We start from the raw sequence: 23,878 nt of genomic DNA, 5'->3' as shown, positions 1-23,878 counted from the left end.
GCCAAACCAATCTCAGGTTTTACATCCTCTTACCTAGGAATTTTATGACTTTTCCTGGGCTTTCTGTCATCAATGAATAGACAATGTGAGAAAACAGCAGTCAATCAGACTCACACATACACACCCTCCAAGTGCTCCTTTTCTGCAGACATCTTCTATGTTTCTATGATCCTAATTTTCAAACACATCCACATGGTCCTATATAAGTGCGTGTAGGGATCCGCACAGATTTAATCAAGCATTGTAGAACCTGCACAAAACCATTTAGCCCGGTTTTAAAATACCCGTATCTCCGCCCCCCAAGTATGCGCATATTTTCCAATATGAGCAATATTCTGCGTCTACTCAAGTAAGTCGATATTCGAAAGCCATTTACATGGATAACTGGATCATTATCTATCTAAATGGCAAAACTGGCATATTGAGACATTTAGCCTCATAAGTCGGGGCATTCTGGGGGCAGGCAGGAGATGTTTTGGGGAGGAGTGGAGTAAGTCACATAAGTTAACAGGCTAACTCTGATATTCAGTTAACTTATGCGGCTCACTCTGGTTATGCTGATGATCTGTTCTAAAGTTAAACAAATTCAGCTAACTTTAAGATATCCGGGTATATTCAGCAGTGTGACCATGCCGCTGAATATACCCTGCTAGTTAGCCGGATATGTTTATCCGGCTAACTAGCTGAGTCACTCAGTGGCTTAATATTGCCCCGAGATCTTTAGTATCACGTACACACTTCTGGTTATGCTGGGGTGGGCTCATTTCAAAATGGCCCCCCCTTTCCTGGCTATGGCCATTTTGACCTCTATAATTGTTAAAAACTTGCACCTGCCCTTCCACATCAGAGGGGTATGCCATAATATTCAGACCATGAGCCAGGCCTGGTATGGCATCAGGTGTGAATTTAATTGTGGAGCCTCCTGCACCATGGAGATAAGTGCTCAAAGGAAGCAGGGGGGTAAAAAATAAAATACAGTGAGAGCAACGAGGGTACATGTGCAAAACAACATGAACTAGGTGCAGGCTCTAGCACTCTACCTGCCATTTTGCATAGAAGCCTGGGAAAAGATTTCATGTGTTAAGGTGCTTCCTCACAAATGGGCACACTGGGGCAGTGTACAGCCCTATAGCCACATCTGTCAATGCAGCATAGCACTACAAGGAGCTTCAGAGGACAGCACCAGTCCTCTTATGGCACTATGAAAACTCCAGGGATGGTAGCACTGAGCATTAAAGGGTCATTCGCTGTGAGAAAGCTGGGGGCTGGGGGAAGTAGCAGAAGCCAAACTGCGTATATTGATGTCAGAAGGGACAGTGAAGAGCACTGTACTTGGTCAAGGGTTAGCATAGCTTGCATGAATGGAAACATTCCATTGAGGATGTCACAGAACCAGCAACATTCAACTAAGCACCTTTTATTCTAACTTCTCATCTGTAAAGATTGAAGATCTCAAGAAGCTGGCCTGGGATCTGCATCACCTGAAGGGGTAATGGTTGAAGTAGCTGCATGCTAGGTTTCAGTACAGCTGCATGCTAGGTTTCAGTACAGATGTCCTTTATAGCATGGTGCCTACCTAGTGATAATGGCTCTGAGATAGTCATAGTGGCTTTCTGAGACAGGAGATTGTTGGTTGGCAGGGTAATAGTGGGGGTTGGTGATGAATGCAGCAAATAGACTATGCTGCTATCTCCCTAATGAGCATTTTGGAAACTCACCTCCAGCCTCCTCATTTGGTGAGTTTCCAAAATGCCCATCAGGGAGATAGCAGCATAGTCTATTTGCCGCATTCATCACAAACCGCCACTATTACCCTGCCAACCAACAATATCCTGTCTCAGTAAGCAGCTGGAAGTATCCCTCATGCACATAAGGCTACATTCTTATAAAACACATAGGGTTGAAATTCAAGGCAATACATACCAGCCTGCCACTATGCCTACCTCAGAGCCATTATCACTAGGTAGGCACCATGCTATAAAGGACAGCTGTACAGAAACCTAAATTTTTAATAGAACCTACAGTATTTATGGCCTCATAACCCTCTATAACAGATGGGTGTCCTATAGCTAGGATCACATCCCATTTCCTCCACCCCTCCCATAAATGAAATGCACTCTTATAGTTTGTATGATGCTACACATCAAACCCCTGTGCACACCAGCTAATGGCTTGCCACATACCCTTTTGTCTTTTTACATACTCCACTAGCTCCTCCTTGGATTAGGAGAAACAGGCACAGGTCCAGGCTCCTTGTGTTGATGCAGCTACGGTGCCAGCTGCAGGTGGCCATCAACCACCACCATTTGCAGTGGCACATCAGCTAGCACCCTCTCCCCACCCCCAATGAGCAGTCCTGGGCCTTATGCAGATCAGACTCCCCTTCCTGTCCCCATTCCTATACAGCCTCCTTCCATATTCCCCAGGACCTTAGGACACAGGTCCTGAGGGTGCCTGGCCATTGCTGGGAGAAGGAAGTGAGCATCTCAATGGGCAGCTTCTCCTTGATTCAAGCCTGCATCCCATGGCTGCAGAGGTTGGCTATGAGGTTGGAGCACCTGCTTCAAGTCCAGAGGCCCAGTATATTTTAGAAATGGGTGCTGAAGTCCTGAGGATAGGGGAAGAGCTGACAAGATGCAAGAAAACCTCAGGAGGCTATTGGCAGTGGTAAAGTATCTAGTGCAGACTCAAGAGGACCTCATGGCTGCTATTGAGCTAGTGGACATGCTGGGACCACCACTGCCTCCAGCACCCTAAGTCTATCAGCACCTGCACTCCAGAGGTTGCTAGTTCCTTTTACATTATATAAATTGTTGTTTAAATAGTTGTTTCTGTCCTTACCCCTTTTTCTGTTAAAAGTTTATAAAGAATTTTAAAAAATATATTTTTCTATAAATTTTGTCTTCTTATTTTATTTGTCTTCTTATTTTACATGTTATGTTCCATGTCACCCCTGAGTCAAGACCTTTTCAGGATTGCCTATTGCACTCATTATGAAACCCACACACTGGCCTGCATGTTGTAGGCATGCAGCTCTTTCCTATAGTTTCTATCCCCCACTTAACTATCCTTACAGCTACCTTAGGTAAGCTCCAATTTATTAGCATCACCATTCTAGACCAACTCCTCTGAATATCTTTGCTGTAATGACCATAACACTACAGAACTTTAAATCATTACTTAGGTCTTACCTTCTCAAAGTGCCAGAGATATGTAGAGCAGCCATGCCACAAACAATTGTGTAGACTTTAGAGGGATATATCTTGTCTGCTTTACCACTACTACCAACACACAATGAGGAGAAAAGGTGCTAAAACTTACTGGCCTTTTCACCAACAGGAAACCTTCCAGCAGCAAAGACGTGTGCTCTCTCTCTCTCTCTCTATATATATATTTATATATATATATATATGCAGATAAGAGTTCTTTTCAACAGAAACTCTCTCATCAACTTCTAATCATCCACCTCTATCACCCAAAAGGCTCCCTACAGGTCCAGCATTAGGTATGTCCCAGATTGAGGGCTGAATATAAGAAGCTCTAGTCTGACACACCTTTCTTGGTCCAGCTGTCCCCACAGAGTTTGCTCTGTGATATTCTGTTGCCTAGCCAATTTCTTGCATGTTTCTCGTTCCTGTTGCATCCAAATTCCTGTTCTATTCCTCGTCTTCAACTCAGACCCTGGTCTTTAGCTCTGATGCTGGTTCCTGCTGTGTTCCTGAACTTCTGTTGCTCTTCTGGCTCCTGCTTCAGGCCCGGTCCTTGGCTCTTTCCTGGTTTCTGCTTCCTCCTAGGAATTCCTGTTGGCACCTGCACCTAAGGACGCAAGCCATGGGGAATGGCAGCTGCTTCAGGCAGAAGACACTAGCTCCAGACCACTTGGCCTCTCTAATGGATACCCCTGCCATGCATGGTATCTCTTCTCCTAGGATAAGCAGCATAGAATCTATCGACATTCTGGGATCCTGCCAGGATTTTGTAATTTGGATTGACAATTGTTGGAAACAGGGTACTGGGCTTGATGGATATCTGGGCTGACCCAGTATGGCAAATTTTATGTTCTCCGCAGAGCTGGCCATGACACTTTGGACCAGCCCAAATAGAGGCCTGACTAAAATGGAGCAGCTTCCTCCAGACCCAAGATACATGAAGGACCTTATGGAGGCACGCAGGCTCAGCTTCATGCCCTTCAGTTGAAGGTGGATTCTCTAGGCGCTAGGGCTTTACCATCAGCTAAGGTGAGCAACCCTGACCAGATCCACTACCTCTGGAACCCTGATTATCCCTTTCAAAAATGTCAGGTGGCAGTAGGAAGGAGTTACAGGGATTCCTGCATAAATGAAGCTATGGCTTCATCTACATACACATTTGTATCCATTGGAATGGATCAAGATGGAGTTTAACCTGCTCCTACCATGTGACAGAGGCCGGCCAATGGCACTGATAGCCTGTCACATGGTAAGGGCAAAGGGCCATCGGCGCCATTTTGATTACTGGCAGCTGACTGCACAAGAGTGGGAGATCGCTCCCGGGACCCCCGCTGAACCACCAGGGAATTTCGTCAAGTTTTTGGGGGTCGGAAGGGTGGGGGAGTTGCAATTAATTAAATTTGAAGGGTTGGGGTGGGTTTGGGGTTTGGTTTTTTTTTTTTACAACCTCATTCTAGTTATATTGGAAGGGTCGGGGCTGGTTTCGTAAATCGTTTCGGGGGCAGCTGAATTAAAATCAGCCTGAACTGTGGGAAAATGAAATTTCCTGTGGCAGGCCGATAATGAAGGCCGAACCGAAAGGTTCAGCCAAATCACATCTCTAATAAGCACCACCTTGGGCCTGCACTAATCAACTTGGCAACGAGTTCCTTCACTACTGGTGCTTGTGCCTGTCTTCCCAGATGTCTGTTCCTGATTAGATCTCTACCTCGGTTCCTGGACTCTGGCTCGGGTACCTGCTCCTCGGAGGCCTATGTGCGCTTCATGGGAGACTTGTCTCCAGACCTCCCCACTCCTCGGGGTGGTTCCTGCTCCTCTCCAGAGGTTCTGCCTTTTGGCCTCCCTGCTCCTCGGGTTGCCCTAGAGCTACCTTGCAGAGACTCTTGCTCTGCACTTCCCCACTCCTCAGGGCAGTGCCTATGTCTCTACACCAGTTACTTACTCCGCACTTTCCCGCTCCTCAGGGCAGTGTTTACATCTCTACACTAGTAACTGGCTCTGCAATTCCCCGCTCCTCGGGGCAGTGCCTACGTCTCTACGCCAGCAACTTGCTTTGCACTTCCCGCTCTTTGGGGCAGTGCCTACATCTCCACATCAGCGACTTGCTTCACTCTTCCCCGCTCCTCGGGGTAGGGTCTACGTCGCTTCATCTGCAACCTGCTTCATGCCTCCCCACTCCTCGGGGCAGCGTCTACATCTCTACTGGAGTGACTTTGCTCCTGCTTCCCCGCTCCTCGGGGCAGTCTCCATTACCACTGCTTATCTGACTCGGCACTTCCCCACTCCTCGGGGCAGCCTACATCACTGCTGCTATGACCAATTCTGTGCTTCCCCGCTCCTCAGGGCAGCCCCTACATCATCATACTAGAGACTCTGTTACTATACTACAGTTGTGTGTTCTACTACTGCTGACCACGCCTCCTGATGGTGAGGACCAATAGTCACACGGTAAGGGCAAAAGGAGATCGACGCCATTTTGATTACTGGCAGCTGACGGCCCGAGAGCTGGAGATTGCTGGACCACCATGGAATTTCAGCAAGTTTTGGGGGGATTGGGAGGGTGAGGGGTTGCAATTAATTAAATTTGAAGGGTTGGGGTGGGTTTGGGTTTTTTTTTTTTTACTACCCCCTGTTGTAATTCAATTTGAAGGGGTGGGGCGGGTTTCGTGCTTCGTTTCGGGGGGGGGGGGGGGGGAGCCAAAATAAAATAGTCCCGAACCGCGGGAAAACAAAATTTCCCGTGGTGGGCCGATATCACAGCTCTAAAAATCACCCCTCCTGAAAACGTGGTTACACTGCATTTATAATAAGCAATTTTACATGAAAAAGGCCACTGAGAGTACAGTCTTCTGAGTTAAAAATATCAAAATCCTGTAAAAAAAACCACATTTGAAACGCATATGGTATTAGGCCTGTAATAATGCATGTTGGGTGTCGGCTCTACCCTCAGAAAGCCCAGAGTAAGCTGAATGATGATTACAATATTTGTAAACCTCCCATACTAAAAAAGCACTAACTGCCAGCCCTCAAACAGCAAAATCCCTAACTATAAAAATCAAACATTGCAAATATTACACCCAGTGGCATAGCCAGAATTGACGTTTAGGTGGGCCCAAGGTTAACAAGGGTGGGCTGTAGGCACACAGATCTGAACCCTACTAGTTGTACTCTTATTGATAAATAATGCTTTAGCATGCACCTTACAATGGGTTCCTACTTAGTCTACAACAGCCCTTATGCATCAAGAATGAAACTTTTTAGAATATTTTATCTCTATTATTTCAAGCTCTTACGAATATTAAAAATCCCTTATTGATCTGTATTATTTTAAGTGCACAAGAATATCAGGTAAAAAGTGCACAAGAATATCAGGTAAAAAGTAGGGATGTGAATCGTTTTTTGACGATTTAAAATATCGTCCGATATATTTTAAATCGTCAAAAATCATTAGGGCCACGATACAATACCAATTCCCCCGATTTATCGTCAAAAAATCGTAAATCGGGGGAAGAGGGAGGGCAGGAAAACCGGCACACTAAAACCCCCTAAAACCCACCCCCAACCCTTTAAATTAAATCCCCCACCCTCCCGAACCCCCCCCAAATGCCTTAAATTACCCGGGGGTCCAGCGGCACACTAAAACACCCTAAAACCCACCCCCGGCACACTAAAACCCCCTAAAACCCACCCCGACCCTTTACATTAAATCCCCCACCCTAAATGCCTTAAATTACCTGGGGGTCCGTAGCGGCGGTCCGTAGCTTAAATTACCCCCGGGTCCGTAGCTAAATCGGGGGAAGGGGGAGAGCAGGAAATCTGGCACAGTAAATCGTGGTGTCTTCAGCCGGTGCCATTTTGCAAAATGGCCACCGCAAAATGGCGGCGGCCATAGACCAATACGATTCGACGCAGGAGGTCGTTCCGGACCCCCGCTGGACTTTTGGCAAGTCTTGTGGGGGTCAGGAGGCCCCCCCAAGCTGGCCAAAAGTTCCTGGGGGTCCAGCGGGGGCCCCTGGAGCGATCTCCTGCCGCGAATCATTTCCAAACGGAAAATGGCGCCGGCAGGAGATCGACTGCAGGAGGTCGTTCAGCGAGGGTTCCAGACCGCCGCTGAACGACCTCCTGCAGTCGATCTCCTGCCGGCGCCATTTTCCGTACGGAAATGATTCGCGGCAGGAGACAAGACTTGCCAAAAGTCCAGCGGGGGTCCGGAACGACCTCCTGCGTCGATTCGTATTGGTCTATGGCCGCCGCCATTTTGCGGCGGCCATTTTGCAAAATGGCGCCGGCTGAAGACACCACGATTTACTGTGCCGGATTTCCTGCTCTCCCCCTTTCCCCGATTTAGCTACGGACCCGGGGGTAATTTACCCGGGTAATTTACCCGGGTAATGACATTATCTGTCATTACCCGGGTAATTTACCCGGGTAAATTATCTGTCATTACCCGGGTAATTTACCCGGGTAATGACAGATAATGTTATCTGTCATTACCTGGGGATAATGACAGATAACAGCAACCTTATGAAAAGAAGCAATACAAATACTTCACCAGGCCCTAGAACATTAATACACCGCATACTGGTATGACAGAACAAGCAGACTGTTACAAATCCATACAGAGAAACTACATGCTAGCAGAAAAACTGCACTTCAGTCACACACAGTCAGAACACAGACCAAACCTTACCTAATACAGAAATAAGGGATTACAATTTAGAAATATAAACATGCAAATAAAACCGAAATAGAAAGCTTGAGAAACCAGACACTGAACAGTAGAATGATAAAGTTTCGCGACCAGTTGATGAATGGTTATGAGCATTGATGAAGAAGATACTTGGTTGAAGTTTTGAATAAGCTACTAATTGGAAGATAATACTGGTGGTGTTGTAAGACGAGATTTGTCTGGTAAGGATTAAGATAATGGTTATCAGTGTTGTTCTTTGTAATAGTGTTGGGATTAGTATATTGTTTTTGAATTCTAGGTTGGTGAAAGTTTCCCCTGAGGAAGCCCGCTAGACGGGTGAAACGGAGATCTTCGTTGGGATCGAGATTCGATCGGGAATTGATTTTGAGTAAATAACATTGTGGCGGTGGATGACGGAGAAGAATACAGTGCTGAAAGATATTTGAATCGTGGCAGCGGTTAAAGGAGAATAGCTTGGTGGGGGAGAAGATTTTGATTAACATCAAGACAGCAGTTGTTTGAGAATTAAGGAGACATTGAGAGTGCAATATATTTAAAGAAAAAGATTAGACTTTATTTCATAATTATTCTGAGAATAGGTTTCATATGTTAGCGATATATGCATGCTGTCTGTAAACCTGCCTGTATGTTATTTACATCTGTGATTTTTTTAAATGTATGAATGAGGGTGAATGATGATTGGCTAGGTAGTGATATGTGTTTAGTTAGAATGTATTATTCTTAATAAAACATTTTTCATGTTCATATATAATTGTGGGATGTGATGATATTTGGGTTCTCATTGGTTGTTGGGTTATATTGAATATTAGATAACCTGTTTATATTATTGCCCTTAGTATTTGTATTATTATATACATAGGCAAAAAGGTGGTCACCCAGACTTACTTTTGTTCTGTGCAAAAGTAAATCTCTTTCAAGTAAAGTCCTTGAGGAGCCAAATAAAATCTATGTATCTAGATGACTGGCTCTTTGGGGTCAGCAAGAGAAGCAGAGCAAAGCCCAAAATTGAAGATTAGATATTGGCTTCACATTCTGCCCACTATGAATATCTTTCCTCATGCCTTTACCAGTAACTTAATGAGTGTTCCAAGACAGCATGGACAGCAGTCAGATATCCCATTTTAGTAAATATTTGGACAAATCCTCATTTGGCCATTATTCACCTAGCAGAAGTCTACACCTCTGGAGTTGAATCAACCCCTAGAACATTAAACTAACATTTCTCTAGCGATCTCCCATCAATAGAGGTTACTTTTTACTGAAAGAGTTGAAAGAGATACATATTTTAGCAATGTCTATATAGGCGTGATAATGTCACTGGCCACTGAACCTGATGATAAATTGCCATGGGGAAATACAAAGACCATAGTATATAGGGGATCAACAATAGAGCACTGGAGCATGCAATAGAGCACAGTCTTTAGTGCAAAGAAGAATCTGCAATGAGATAAATGAAGTGGTGATAAAGACAAGAGCAGAATTATGATCTGAAGGTGATCTAATAGAATGCTGCAGCCAATCAATGGTGTCAAAACAATACTTAAAAGGGATCATCAAGCAAGGCGCTCTGTACCCTTCTTCACCACCAACTCCATGCTTACCACCTTGCTGATCCGCATGTCTGGAATAAACTTCCTGAGTAGGTGTGTCATGCTCCATCTTTGGCTGTATTCAAATCCAGTTTAAAAACACACCTTTCTGAAGTAGCTTTTAAGCCCTAAGCACTTCTCTGCAATTAATACACTTCCCAGAGACTCTCGTTTTTCTTGACTAGATTGTAAGCACCATGGAGCAGGGACTGTCTCTTATGTGTATCTCTACAGCATTGTGTATGAACAGTAGCACTTTACAAATGATAAATAGCAGTACGAGTAGTAGTAGTGGTAGTAGGATCATTGACCAAATAGGACAAATAGGTGAGAGTTTGTCAATGCTGTGACCAAAACAAAATTAAAACTGAAACTGGTCCAATCCATTATAGCAGGAAAAGTGGTTAGGCTACCTTTTAAAGAATGTTGTTGAAAAATAGAAGATTAGAGATGGTGAAATCACTGGACCTAAATATATATATCAAGAAGGTAAGGAGAAAAAAATGGGATGTGATGGAAATATTTAACAAAATATAAACAACAGTGTACTGGTATTCATTTATAACACACCCTACTGCCAACAAAGTTTGTTGGACCCTCAAATCTCGAGTCAGAATTTATAGCAGACTCGTTTGTGATATCGGGTCACTTTGCTTTTATTTAAATAGCATTTATATTTTGTTCATATTTTTATATATTTTCAATTTTTCATAAAAACCAACATCTCAAAAATGCTGACGAATTTCAAATCCTTCAAATGGACTAGTCATCCTACATAATGCTGAGACGAAAAAACTGAGGCAAGAGAAACTTTCCCAAAGGCTTAGTTTAAAGCATAATACTTAACATCAAGGAAACGTCAAGGTCCAAGTCCCGACACGGCCATGTTTCGGACCGGAGGTCCTGCTTCAGGGGAATGACTTGATAATCCCATCCCAATCCATATATCATTTTGTCATCACTTTGTGATAGAAATCTTTAAATCATGCATAAGGGTGTATGATAATGAGGGAGGGGAAGACTCAGGAGAATCACAAAAAGATATCCATTTTATCATTTCCATTTCTGTACATTTTATCACAGAAGGGGGGGTGGGGCGGGATGAATGGAGCTGCATTTTAATGAAATTAATGAAGGCAAAAAGGCTGCCAGGATTCAAGAAAGCATGGGTCAAGCACAGAGGAACCTTTGCAATGGTAAGGTGAGGTTAATGCTAAGGATAAGCTAGGCTCTCAGGGGTAAGTGAAATAGCCCAACCAGATGGGCCTGGGGGTCTTTATCTGTCATATTCTAAGCTTTTCAGTGTTACTTTTTACAATCACAAGGTTTCATATGTCACTGTCTATGATAGAAAGGCTATAAAATTGCCATTGAGATACAAGTAAAAGAAACTGTACAGAAAGGGCAGAATCTAAGAATAAAGCAGTAGACGTCCAAAGTTGTTTTTTTTCTGTATGGCTATGCATAAGTTCTTCAGTCAGAATTATCGTCTGCCATGCTACTGTTTACATCTGATCATCTCACAGGTGCTTTATAGAGATGTGTGCATTCATTTGAAAAGAAAATGGAAAACAGGATGAATTACCGGTAGCCCATTTTTGTTTTGTATCAAACAAAACAAATTCGACCTCCAAAACCTTAACATTTTCTTTCGTATTCATGTTTGGCAAATAGGACGCACAGTTTGCAAACTCTACTCACTATTTGCTGAAAATGTATTGAATGAAAAAACAAAACTATTTAAACATAAAAAACAAAAAGAAACCAAAATCATAAACCTCTTTTTTAGACCTTCCCTAGTGAATGATTAATTGTGAAAAAAATATTTAGCCAACTAGATGAATAGATTTGTTCAATTCAGTAGATATTTCCAGTACTACTGTAACTGACGTATTTTCTTTCATGTAACAATAACACGGGTCTAATATGTGACACTCAAAACAATTGGTTTCTAATGTTCTGCCAAACTAAACTAACACTATATTGTTTCAGATTTCCTTAATAAGGAGCAATATGTTTATCCCTTCATTTATTAGCTTAAGTGCTCAGTTGTCATTCAGTCTAATGGTGACTTTAAAACTGCATTGGTTTCTTAGCAACCGCAGCCCAGTATTATTTGTAATATATAGTTGCTATGTGATGTTCATGAATGTAAAAGATGAAAGTAATAGAAAATGCAAAACTTTTACCAAGATAACTCAGCATTATAATCCTTTACAGCAGGGGTTCCTAACTCCATTCCTCAAGGGCCATAAATACTTCAAACTCATATAAATGAAATACAGTGCTATCCAACATATTTAAATCTGCATGACCTCAGTTTGAGGAATAGCTGAGTTTATGAAATAAGCACTCACATGACATGCACAGGCCTGTGCTCCTGGTGAACAGGGTGACAACATAACATGGCACTATGTCCCCAAGGCTGCTTCCTCTCTCCCTTGTGGTCTGTCGGAAAAATCCCACTGACATGATTATAGGAAAGGAGAGCTGAGTAGGAGCAAGCTTTAAAATCGTGGGGGTAACAAGTAGCATCTTTCTTCCGCTGCTGCCCTCACGGTGCTCACACCCACCTACACTCCTTTTCTGTTATTCCTTATTCAGTTTTATTTCCTTCACAACAATTATCTCAGCACACTATTTTGTAATGCTTGGTGTAGTAATCTACAATTTAATGCATATCACAATAATCTACTCTGTAAGTTTAATTGCAATGTTTTATTTTGAAATCCCAGTTGCAATAGTCATGTTGTTACGCTCCGGGGCCGCAGACGACTGCGACCGCTACTGCTCACCTCTCTTACTGCCTTGGCTCCGTTGGGCGAACTCGCAGCCTCTGCCAGCTACCATCGGCCTTCCGGCCTCCGTCCCCGGGCCTACATGAGCAACATGGACGCCGCCGACTGCCATCTTATCCTTGGGGTTCCCTAGGCGTGCACGCTCCCCAACCTGCTTTAACCACGTTATGGTGGGAACCTCGGGGGTGTCCCCATCAGATGACATCACTCAACTCTGATACTTAAGTTTGCCAGCCCAGACAGCCGGTGACTTGGCAACGAGTTCACTTGCTGTATCTAGCTACTCTCTTCAGCATTGTTCCGGTTCCTGTTTTTGTGGTGTGAGACTTTCGAGTATCCGCTCCTCAGGGGCCCTTCCTCGTCTCTTAGCTATCTGCTCCTCAGAGGGCCTTTCACCCGGACTTCTGCCTGCCTCGCTCCCGAGGCTTTCTATGGAACTACTACTTGTCTTCAGTCGCTGTGAGTACCATGCTGAGGACCCCTGTTGTGATATCTATGTGGGAACCCTCTCCGGTGTACCCCGCTCTGCGGACCACTACCGTGGTCTCCCACCGATGAAACCTCTTGTGTACCATCTCTATGGACCCAGTGTAACTACTGTGACTGTAACTACTTCCCGGCACTCCTGCTCCTCGGGTAGTGCTGCAGCTATTGCCTAACTCCAGTCTTTCGACCTGAGTCTGATGTCAGCATCTGCGCTGTCGCTCCGTGGCCTGCCTCATGGGGTCGCCCTCTCTTTCTCCACCTATTCATCTGCTGTATATCATTCTGCAGCTGAGACTCTGCCTCCCGACGGTGAGGCTCATCGGGCCTCCTCCCCTGGGCAATACTACCTCTCACTTCGGCCAAAGGGCCCACATACTTACAAATCCTAACAGATGTGCACAATTATTCAGTGTTCTAGGCTTATGACTGTTCATTCTTAATGGTAATCACCTCTATGTTATCACAACAAAGTAGGGCACCCTAGCCAAGGGGTGTATTAGAAGACAGACATGCAATGCATAGCATTCCTCTGGGGATGACCCCTAACTCAACAGGGCATCTCTCAAATCTGTTTAAACATTTTTGCAGTTGAGGTGGTGCTACATCAGGCTAGCAGACCTGGCACAGCACTCAGTGTGCCTCAGGAAGCAGTGAAACAAGAGTTGGGTGCAGCTAGGCCAGAATAGGCCATCCAAGTTTGGAGTTGAAGCAGTTCCACATCAAGCCAGCAGGTGGGCAGTCTGAGGTGGCACCCAATGTGCCCCTACAAGCCATGAAATATGAAATGGGTGTAGCCTTTGTGTAAAAGGGCCATCCTAATTTGCAGTCGAGGAGAGCAGTCATGGATAGCAACTGGTCATGGAGTTGGAGCCAGTGTCACCCACACAGGAAAGGAGGCTGCCCTAGTTTGAAACACATAGGGGGAGGGCAGGGGCAAAGGCCTAGAGGGATCTGGTCTATTACCACAACAGGCAAACAGACCTGGGAATGTTAGACTGCCTACCTTGCCCACAGCGGGCAGTCAGACAACTTTGACGTGCATGACTCGGGTATGAAAGTTTGGGTTACTTTACAAATAAAGCTGCCAACTTTTAAAAAGACTCATTTATTGACTTAAGACTCCATGGAACAGGCTGGGACAGGAGTTATGGCTGCCCATGTTATTAGTCTCATTTAGTGTAATGGTGTCCAGAAGTAGCCTGTGCCTAAATATATTCCTTCATGATATCTCACACTCCCTTTCTTAGGCTCAAAATAATATTGACTATTTAGTTTGCAAAGGTTAGACTGAAGAGACCTTGATCTTGCAGTATTTGGAAAGGTATGAAAAGGCTGAAATTGTTTCACAGAGAAATACTGATTACTTTTTTGGGGGAGGTCAGAAACCCATTCTTTCTGGAATGCCAAAACTGGATTAGGGAGTTTTTGCCAGCCAATGCAACAACAAAAATATCAATCAGGGAACAAACTAGATGAATCATTGAGTCTACAGTGTTCTGGTTCATTTTTTTTCAAAGTAATACAGCAATTTTAAGCATATCATTTGCCTGGAATTTTAACAGCTCTGACTGTTTATATATATGCGTAGTATATAAACTGAAGGGTAAGAATCTATTTGTCCAAAAGTGGACTTGCAATATGTTATGAACTGCTAGGACTACGAATATTTCTTCAGTTATGTTCAACAAGCTATATAGTATGGATCACTTCACTCATTTTTTTTTAATTTTATTTTATTTTTAATGCAGTTTAACATAATTACAAAAAACCATCTTGTTTGAAATATGGGTAATGTTACAATTACAAATAAGGAAAATCATAATCTAGCAGAAATAAATACATATACCCACATAATACAAAGGAAAACAGGAGAAGCCAAGCATTTAGAGCATTTAACCAAAGAAACAAATAGAAGTAAGCCACTGAAACCTATTCCCCATTTTTTTTTTTTTACCATGACCAGTTACTGAGTGGACTCCATCAACGCCCTTAGCTGGTCTGATTCTTGGAATATATATTTGGCATTCCTATAAGTCACAAGGCATCTGCATGGAAAGGCTGATGTGCACGGAGCAGGAGAGAGACCTTGGAGTGATAGTGTCTAATGATCTGAGGTCAGCGAAACAATGTGATAAGGCAATAGCTAAAGCCAGAAGAATGCTGGGCTGCATAGAGAGAGGAATATCGAGTAAGAAAAGGGAAGTGATTATCCCCTTGTACAGGTCCTTGGTGAGGCCTCACCTGGAGTACTGTGTTCAGTTCTGGAGACCGTATCTCCAAAGAAACAGAGACAAGATGGAAGCGGTCCAGAGAAGGGCGACCAGAAAGGTGGATGGTCTTCATCAAATGACTTATGAGGAGAGATTGAAGAATCTAAATATGTACACCCTGGAGGAAAGGAGGAGCAGAGGTGATAAGATACAGACTTTCAGATACTTGAAAGGTTGTAATGATCCAAAGACAACGACAAACCTTTTCCGTTGGAAAAAACTCAGCAGAACCAGGAGTCACGATTTGAAACTCCAGGGAGGAAGACTCAGAACCAATGTCAGGAAGTATTTCTTCACGGAGAGGGTGATGGATGCCTGGAATGCCCTTCCGGAGGAAGTGGTGAAGACCAAAACTGTGAAGGACTTCAAAGGGGCGTGGGATAAACACTGTGGATCCATAAAGTGTAGAAGATGTGAATGAAGAGTGGGTGGCTCGCGGGAATGACAGGTACTGCCTGGAGATAATACCCTTATTCAATAAACATACATATGGTTAATGTGACTCCAACATTGCTCTAAGCTTCATCGGCAAGAGGAAATGTGGAAAAACTAATTTGCATTCACAAAAAAGCAGTGAGTAGCTTGCTTATTATGGCGGTTACTACCCCAAACCAAATAAGCCTGATACTTCACTTTCAATTCATATCCAGCATACCTCTCTGCTTCAACGGCAGGGGAGAAAGATTGATACTTCACGCATATCCAACATAGCTCTCTGCTTCAACGGCAGGGGGAATGAAGAAAAGTGGATCTATATACTAGGGATGTGCAGAGGGATGCCATATGTTGCATTCGTGATTCAGATTCGTCGGGGAGCAAATGCATTGCATTCGGCCGTATGGCACTCCGATGCGTTAATATGGCGATTTATATTCGTGTCCCAGCTAAAATTAAAATTAACTACAACCCCCCACCCTCCTGACCCCCCCCCCCCAAGACTTAGCAAAACTCTCTGGTGGTCCAGCGGGGGGTCTGGGAACCATCCCCTGCACTCTCACACCCTCGGTGCTGGTTTCATCATGGCGCCGATAGCCTGTGTCACAGGGGCTACCGGTGCATTGGTCAGCCCCTGTCACATGGTCACCGGCACCATCTTGTGCTCCTACCATGTGACAGGGGCTGACCAATGGCACCGGTAGCCCCTGTGACATAGTATGGGCAAAGGCTATCGGCGCCATTTTGAGTCCTGGCATCCGACGGCCAGAGTGCAGGAGGTCGCTCCGGGACCCCCGTTGGGCCCCCAGGGACTTTTGGCCAGCTTGGGGGGGTCTCCTGACCCCCACAAGACTTGTCAAAAGTCCAGCGGGGGTCCGGGAGCGACCTCCTGCATGCCGGCCGGCCGAAGCCACTCAAAATGGTGCCGATCGCCTTTGCTCTCACTATGTCACAGATACCGACGGTCGGCCCCTGTGACATAGTGAGGGCAAAGGTGATCTAATGGCGCTGATCGCCTTTGCCCTCACTATGTCACAGGGGCCGACCGTCGGTATCTGTGACATAGTGAGGGCAAAGGCGATTGGCACCATTTTGAGACCTGGCATCGGCCGGCCGGCGTGCAGGAGGTCGCTCCCGGACCCCCCCCAAGCTGGCCAGGGAGTTTTGGTAAGTCTTGGGGGGGGTTCAGGAGGGTGGGGGGGGTTGTTTAAATTTTTATTTAGGTGGCCATATAATTCGGCGAATATTCGTGTATTCGTGGGGAATCGCTATATGTTTCGCTTCCAAACGAATACTACGAATAGTGCAGTATACGTTGTAGATCGCCAATACGGCGAAAACGAATGCACACCCCTACTATATACAGACAACAACCAACAAGGACTGAATTACATAGTCTGGGTAAGTGGATAGCCATGGGTGAAGCTTGCTTATTACGGTGGTTACTACTCCTGACTAATTAAGCTAGATATTCATTTAGATGCAGTTCCAACACTGCTCTCTGCATTAATGGTGGGGGTGGAAGTGAAATAGAACCAAAAGGTTACTAAGAGCCAAGACTAACAGAAGTATGAGATAAAAAAGATTCAAAGCTTGCTGGGCAGACTGGATGGGCCATTTGGTCTTCTTCTGCTGTCATTTCTATGTTTCTATGTTTCTAATTGTCCTCCTTTCGCCAGCACATCAGATCTTAATGCCAGAGAAACATCTTCCTCCGGCTCTGTGTAGCCCTTGTGAGGTCTGGGAACACCCAGTTCTTCTGCCCATAGAATAGCGATGTTCTTGCTCTAAAGAAGAATTTTAATACATTGTCTCTATCTGATGATACTCTGCTGTCTTGACTTTCTTACATCTATGTTTGATGCCAAACTTTCTTACATCTTACATCTTACATCTATGTTTGATGCCAAAGCCTTGTTCTCCTATGTCACAGAGCTCACGAAACCCAACTCTCCAGCAATCTAGATGCTCTGAACTGGCACAATTTTTTGAAAATAAAATCCTCAAGCTAATAGCCCCTCTGAATTCCCCAAACACAAGACCACCGTCATCCTTCTACTTCGACTCAAACCAGGAAGCAAACTTAAAAGCCTTCGAACCTACCACTTCACTTGAAATTGAATCCATTCTCAAAAAGATGAAGCCATCTTCACACCCAGCTGACTATTCCCTCAAAATTACTGCTCACCGTACCAGAAACCATCTCCAAGCCTCTAGCAAAGATTATCAATTGCTCTCTAACACAAGGATCAGTACCTGATATCTTGAAACTCGCAACCCTTAAACCTTTACTCAAGAAACCTAACTTGAACCCCACGGACCCAGCTAACTATCGCCCCATTGCTAACCTTCCTTTTGTCGCCAGACTTATGGAAAGAATTGTGAACAAACAACTGTCGGATTACCTAGAGGAACATAAGATTCTAGCTCCCGCCCAATTCGGTTTCCGCAAAGCTCTCAACACGGAATCTCTTCTCATCTCTCTAACGGACAAAATCCTCACAGGCCTCGATAAAAAGACCCCATACCTGCTAGCACTACTCGATATATCTGCAGCTTTCGACACGGTGAAGCACTCCATCCTCATCAACCGCCTCGCAGACATTGGAATATCAGGTACAGCCCTGGAGTGGTTCAAGTCCTTCCTCAATAACAGGAAATTCAAGGTCAGAATCAGCAACAAGGACTCGCACCCTGTAAATGCCACTTTCGGAGTTCCCCAAGGATCTTCTCTATCCCCCACTTTATTCAACGTTTACCTCCTTCCGCTCTGTCAGCTTCTCACAAAACTAAAGGTTACTCATTTCATTTACGCAGATGACGTTCAGATCCTGATACCTGTCAAAGAATCAATCACAAAAACGCTCACTTTTTGGAACAGTTGCCTACAGTCTATTACCACCCTCTTTACTAACCTTAATTTAGTACTCAACACATCTAAAACGGAATTACTAATCATCGATCAAGAGGACAACAAATATGCTCGGACACTCCACAACCTCTCTTCACTCCAAATATCTACTACCACTAATGTAAGAGATTTGGGAGTAACTATAGACAATCAGCTGAATTTAAAAAAATTCGTCAACAACACAACAAAAGAATGCTTCCATAAATTACGCATTCTAAAAAATCTGAAGCCCCTCCTTCACATGCAGGACTTCCGAACAGTTCTCCAAGCCATCTTATTCTCAAAAATAGATTACTGCAATGCTCTTCTAATCGGCCTCCCAGCTATCACAACCAAACCATTGCAAATGCTACAGAATTCTGCAGCAAGAATATTGACCAACACCAGTAGAGGAGACCACATCACTCCTGTCCTTATGTATTTACATTGGCTCCCTATCAAATACAGAATTCAGTATAAAGTGCTAACTATGATCCACAAAACGATTCACTCTCTAACTTCCCTCGAACTATCCTTCCCCCTGCAACATCACTCAACATCCAGACCAATGAGAACAACATACCTAGGTACACTCTATGTTCCCCCGGCCAAGTCAGCTCTCAAGAAACGAGCATTCTCAATTGCAGGACCATTACAATGGAACAATCTGCCCTCGGAACTCCGAACAGAACCCTGCCTGCGGACGTTCAAAAAAAAACTGAAGACCTGGCTCTTCTCAAGAGCATTTACTTAAAGTCCCATACCTGTCCTTACTTTTTAGAACTTAGGTTCAATCGTGTCTAACCGATCGAAGTTCCCCGTAACCTCTATAATGTACTCCCTGTGCTGATTATCATGTTTTTCCCCTTTTTCGATATTCCCTATATTCCACTCGTTATGCTTGTTCAACTACAGTTCTACTCTAGTACAATTTTGTTAATTATGTTCTTATTGTTTGCTGTACAAGGTTTAGTTAAATTATGTTCTTATTGTTTGATGTAATTTCCAACTGTTGGTTCTCTGTAAACCGAACCGATATGTACTTGTACATGATCTTCGGTATAGAAAAGTATTTAAATAAATAAAATAAATAAAGCCATTTTTGATCCACTCCAGTCTAGTTTTCACCTTCTACATTCAACTGAAATTGCTTTGCCAATTTTTCCAATGATCTGTTTTTCGCTAAAGCCTTGAACTATCTGCTGTTTTTTATACTGTTGATGGCCACCTACTCATTGATACTGTCCTCCCTTGGATTTCAGGACTCTGTCCTATCTTGGTTCTCTTCTTACCTCTCCCATCATACTTTTAGCATTTCCTCTGGTGGTTCCTCCTCGACTGCCATTCCACTATCAACTGGTGTGCCTCAGGGTTCTGTCTTGGGCCCTCTTTTCTTTTCCTTAGATACTAACTCCCTTGGTACCCTGATTTCCTCTCATGGCTTTTAATACCATTTTTATGCTGATACTCCCAGATTTACCTTTTACAACAGAAATTTCACCAGAAACCCAGTCCCAGATTTTGGCCTGCTTGTCTGACATTGCTGTCAGATGTCCTACTGCTACTTTAAACTCAACTTAGCTAAGACAGAGCTCCTTATCTTTCCCTCCAAGCCCTCCTCCCCTCTTCCTTCTTTCTCTATTTTTGTGGATACCATGGTCATTTTCCCAGTTTTCTCACCTGTAACCTTTGGAGTCATCTTCAACTCCACTTTCTACATAAGAATATGCCATACTGGGTCAGACCAAGGGTCCATCAAGCCCAGCATCCTGTTTCCAACAGTGGCCAATCCAGGCCATAAGAACCTGGCAAGTACCCAAAACTAAATCTATTTCATGTTACCGTTGCTAGTAATAGCAGTGGCTATTCTCTAAGGGGTAGATTTTAAAAAAAAAGCGCGATCGCGTACTTTTGTTTGCGCAGCAGGCGCAAACAAAAGTACGCTGGATTTTATAAGATACGCGCATAGCCGCGCGTATCCTCTAAAATCCTGGATCGGCGCGCGTAAGGCTGTCGATTTTGGGCAGCCTGCGCACGCCGAGCTGCGCAGCCTGCCTCCGTTCCCTCCTAGGCAGCTCCGAAATCGGAGCGGCCTCGGAGGGAACTCTCTTTCGCCCTCCCCTCCCCTTCCCCTCCCTTCCTCTACCTAACCCACCCCCCCCAACCCTATCTAACCCCCCCCTTACCTTTGTCCCTAGATTTACGCCTGCGAGAAGCAGACGTAAATCTACGCGTGCCAGCGGACTGCTGGCGCGCCGTCTTCCGACCCGGGGGCTGATCCGGAGGCCTGGACCACGCCCCCAGGCCGGCACCACGCCCCCAGTCCCGCCCCCGAAACGCCGCGCCCCGCCCCCGAAACGCCGCATCATCCGGTCCCGCCCCCAACACGCCCCCTTAGAAAAACCCCGGGACCTACGCGCGTCCCGTGGCTCTGCGCGCACCAGCGGCCTATGGAAAATAGGCGCGCAAGGCCCTGCTCGCGTAAATCCGGGCGGATTTATGCGAGCAGGGCTTTTAAAATCCGCCCCTAAGTGAACTTAAAAATTAATAATAAATAAATAAATAAATAAATAAATAAATAAAATAAAAACTTAATTAATAGCAGGTAATGGACTTCTCCACTAATAACTTATCCAATTCTTTTTTAAACACAGCTATACTAACCGAACTAACCTCTATACATATCCAAAACTTTGCTAAAATGTACTATATCTTTCTGTATAACATCATCAAAATCTATCCTTTCCTTTATGAGTACACTACCAGAACCCGTATCACCTCTCTCATCTTCTCCCACTTAGACTAATGTAACTTGTTCCTCATTGGTCTCCTGGCAATCCATCTCTCTCCAATACAATCTATCCTAAATTCAAATGTGCAACTTATCTTTCGCCAGAGTCACTACACTTTCATTACCCCTCTTCTGAAGTCACTGCATTGGTTCCCTATCCACTTTTGCATATAATTCAACCTCCTATTTTTCCCCTGCAAAAGCCTTCACTTTGCAGCTTCTCACTACCTCTTTTCTCTTTTTTCTCTCTACTCCCCTCCTTGTTCACTCTGCTCATCGGACAAGTCACTCCTATCTGTGCCTTTCTCTTCTACCACCATTTCCCAACTTCATGCTTTCAAACTGGCTATACCATGTGCTTGGAATAGACTTCCTGAACTGGTACATCCTGCTCCCTCTCTTGCCATGTTTAAAGACCCATCTTTTTGAGGCTGCTTTTAAATCTTACACCCTACTCTCTGCTTTTACCCAATTTTCTTTTCATTTTTAACCATTGTTTTACTTTATGAAATATCCCAAGTCTTTTCTCCTGTATGTTTGTCTTATTAGATTATAAGCTCTATTGAGCAGGTATTGTCTTTTTTGTGTGTTGTTTTTATAATACAGTATATCATGTACCACTATAGAAATGTTAAGTAGTAGTAATAGTAGTAGTAGTAGTAGTAATGATGTTGTTCTCAAGTTTACACCCTTAGAGACTGAAACCATTAACTTTTATTCTGGAGCATCCTTTCCTTTGAAAATGGTATGCTTCTTGAGCCTGATTTATACTTTTGAAATATTTGAATGTCTCTCATATCACTACTGTATCTTCTCTCCTCCAGGGCACACATATTCAATTCCTTAGTCTCACATCATATGGCTTTTGATGCAGACACTGCACTATTTTGGTAGCCCTTATCTAAGTGGCCTCAAACCTGTCTATATCCTTTTGGAGATATGGCCTCTAGAACTGGACACAATATTCTAGGCAAGGCCTCACCAATGACCTATACAGGGACACCTCCCTTTTCCTACAGTTTATGCACCCTAACATCCCTCTGGCACTGACCACTGCCTTATCACACTTATTCATGTTCTTCAGTCTCCTATAGATAAGGGAGAGGAAACCATATTGAGTGTGTGTGGCAGTGATGTTAGCCAAAAATGTCTGCCCATACACATATAGGAATCCCCATCACTAATAGATATGCCAAAACCTGCTTATTACTGTCAGAAAACAAACAGCCATTGCTTTAGCAAGCTGCAGGGCAGAGTAATTTCTGGCATACAAGGACAAAATGTGTCCAAATGAAAACAAAATCTTTCCTCAGCTGCACAGTCTTTCCCTCATCTGCACAATCTTTCCCTAACAATTGTATTTTCCATGAAAGGACAGCATCAAAGGTTACTAGACATACAACACACATAAACCATGCAATTCTTTACCCCTACATTGCATTTATGGTCTCAAAATCATCAAGCCTACTTCCACAAAGGCCAAGAAGTATTGGAGCACTACCTATTCAATCCTCGCCTGTCACACACAAAGATTCTAACATTGTATCCACCTCCATCTTTTCTGTGGCCTGAAACCACCACTCGCCGCTGCCACCTTTGTGCGGTCCGACACCGCCCTGTGTGGCAGGAGGGGCTGCTGCTATTCTTCCCTGCGGCTGGAGCTGCTGCTGGATTGCTTCCTCGCGGCCCTAGTGCCGCCAATGGTCCTCTTCTTCTGCGGCCTGAAGCCGCCGTTGCCCGATGCCGCCATTCTTCATGGCAAGGGGAGCCGCCCGCCGACTTCCTTCTTCGCAGAAGGGAAGCCGCTCCCGCTGCTGATGCCATCCTGTGGCTCAGAGGCCGCCTCCGACTCCTGCCTGATCCTGCACCTCGTGGCAGGGATGCTGCTGTCCTCGGTCCTGCAACACTCCCTAGGCCCTCCTCTAGGTGCATGGCCACACCTCTTCATCTGATTTAAGGGGCTAGTGGTGGGAAAAGCCCACGGCCCCAACGGAAGTCCTCATCAGCTCTTCCTGGTTCAGCCCTATAAAAGGGCTCAGTTCCTGTTCCTCAACGCCTTTGGATTCAGAATCCACAATTGTCTGTGCTCCTGCATGGTCCACTTACACACATATGCAGTGTGCAAACAAATTGAGGTGAAGTTACATACAACTCTCAAAAGCTAATATAATGAATGAGTCAAAAAACTCTCACCATGTATTGCAAACATTTGTATATTAATGTATTATTATTGCTTCATAGAAAAATACAAAACATAAAATCCAAACTCACTCACTCCACTAAATTCTGAAAATAGCAATTTTACCAATAAATACAAAAACATATCACATCAGAAACCAGTGTCTCATATAAATAAATCACAAGATGTCATTATAACATAAAAATATATCTAAATGACAAACAAATTATAAATAACTACACCATAGTGAAGTTCTTATATTATTAAACAGTAATATTCATATATATCAATACCATTTTGTGTATATCAATATCTTTGTTCCAAATAAATACTGATATTCACATACCCAATAATGTCACATTCAAAAATATTCACATTCTCATAATGTTATTTATATGAACCTCACTGTCCTTTTCATGTATATCTATTCCTTTTTTAAAACAATTTTTATCAACTAACTGGTAATATTCACATGCCCAATGCTGTCAATGATCCCGGTATTTATTTACAATCCTATATT

The 23,878-nt window shown here is 44.1% G+C and overlaps 1 protein-coding gene across 5 annotated transcripts in view; it reads right to left on the bottom strand.

The window, feature by feature from the left end:
• Positions 1 to 23,878, bottom strand: part of ADAMTS12 (ADAM metallopeptidase with thrombospondin type 1 motif 12) — a 1,111,988-nt gene that overhangs the window by 692,444 nt on the left and 395,666 nt on the right. The gene's annotated exons all lie outside the window — the stretch shown is intronic.

The sequence above is a fragment of the Rhinatrema bivittatum genome, chromosome 1 (assembly GCF_901001135.1).
Source record: "Rhinatrema bivittatum chromosome 1, aRhiBiv1.1, whole genome shotgun sequence".
Classification (NCBI taxonomy): domain Eukaryota; kingdom Metazoa; phylum Chordata; class Amphibia; order Gymnophiona; family Rhinatrematidae; genus Rhinatrema; species Rhinatrema bivittatum.
The sequence above is the reverse complement of the archived record's forward strand: the minus strand, read 5'-3'. Positions and strand labels throughout refer to the sequence as shown.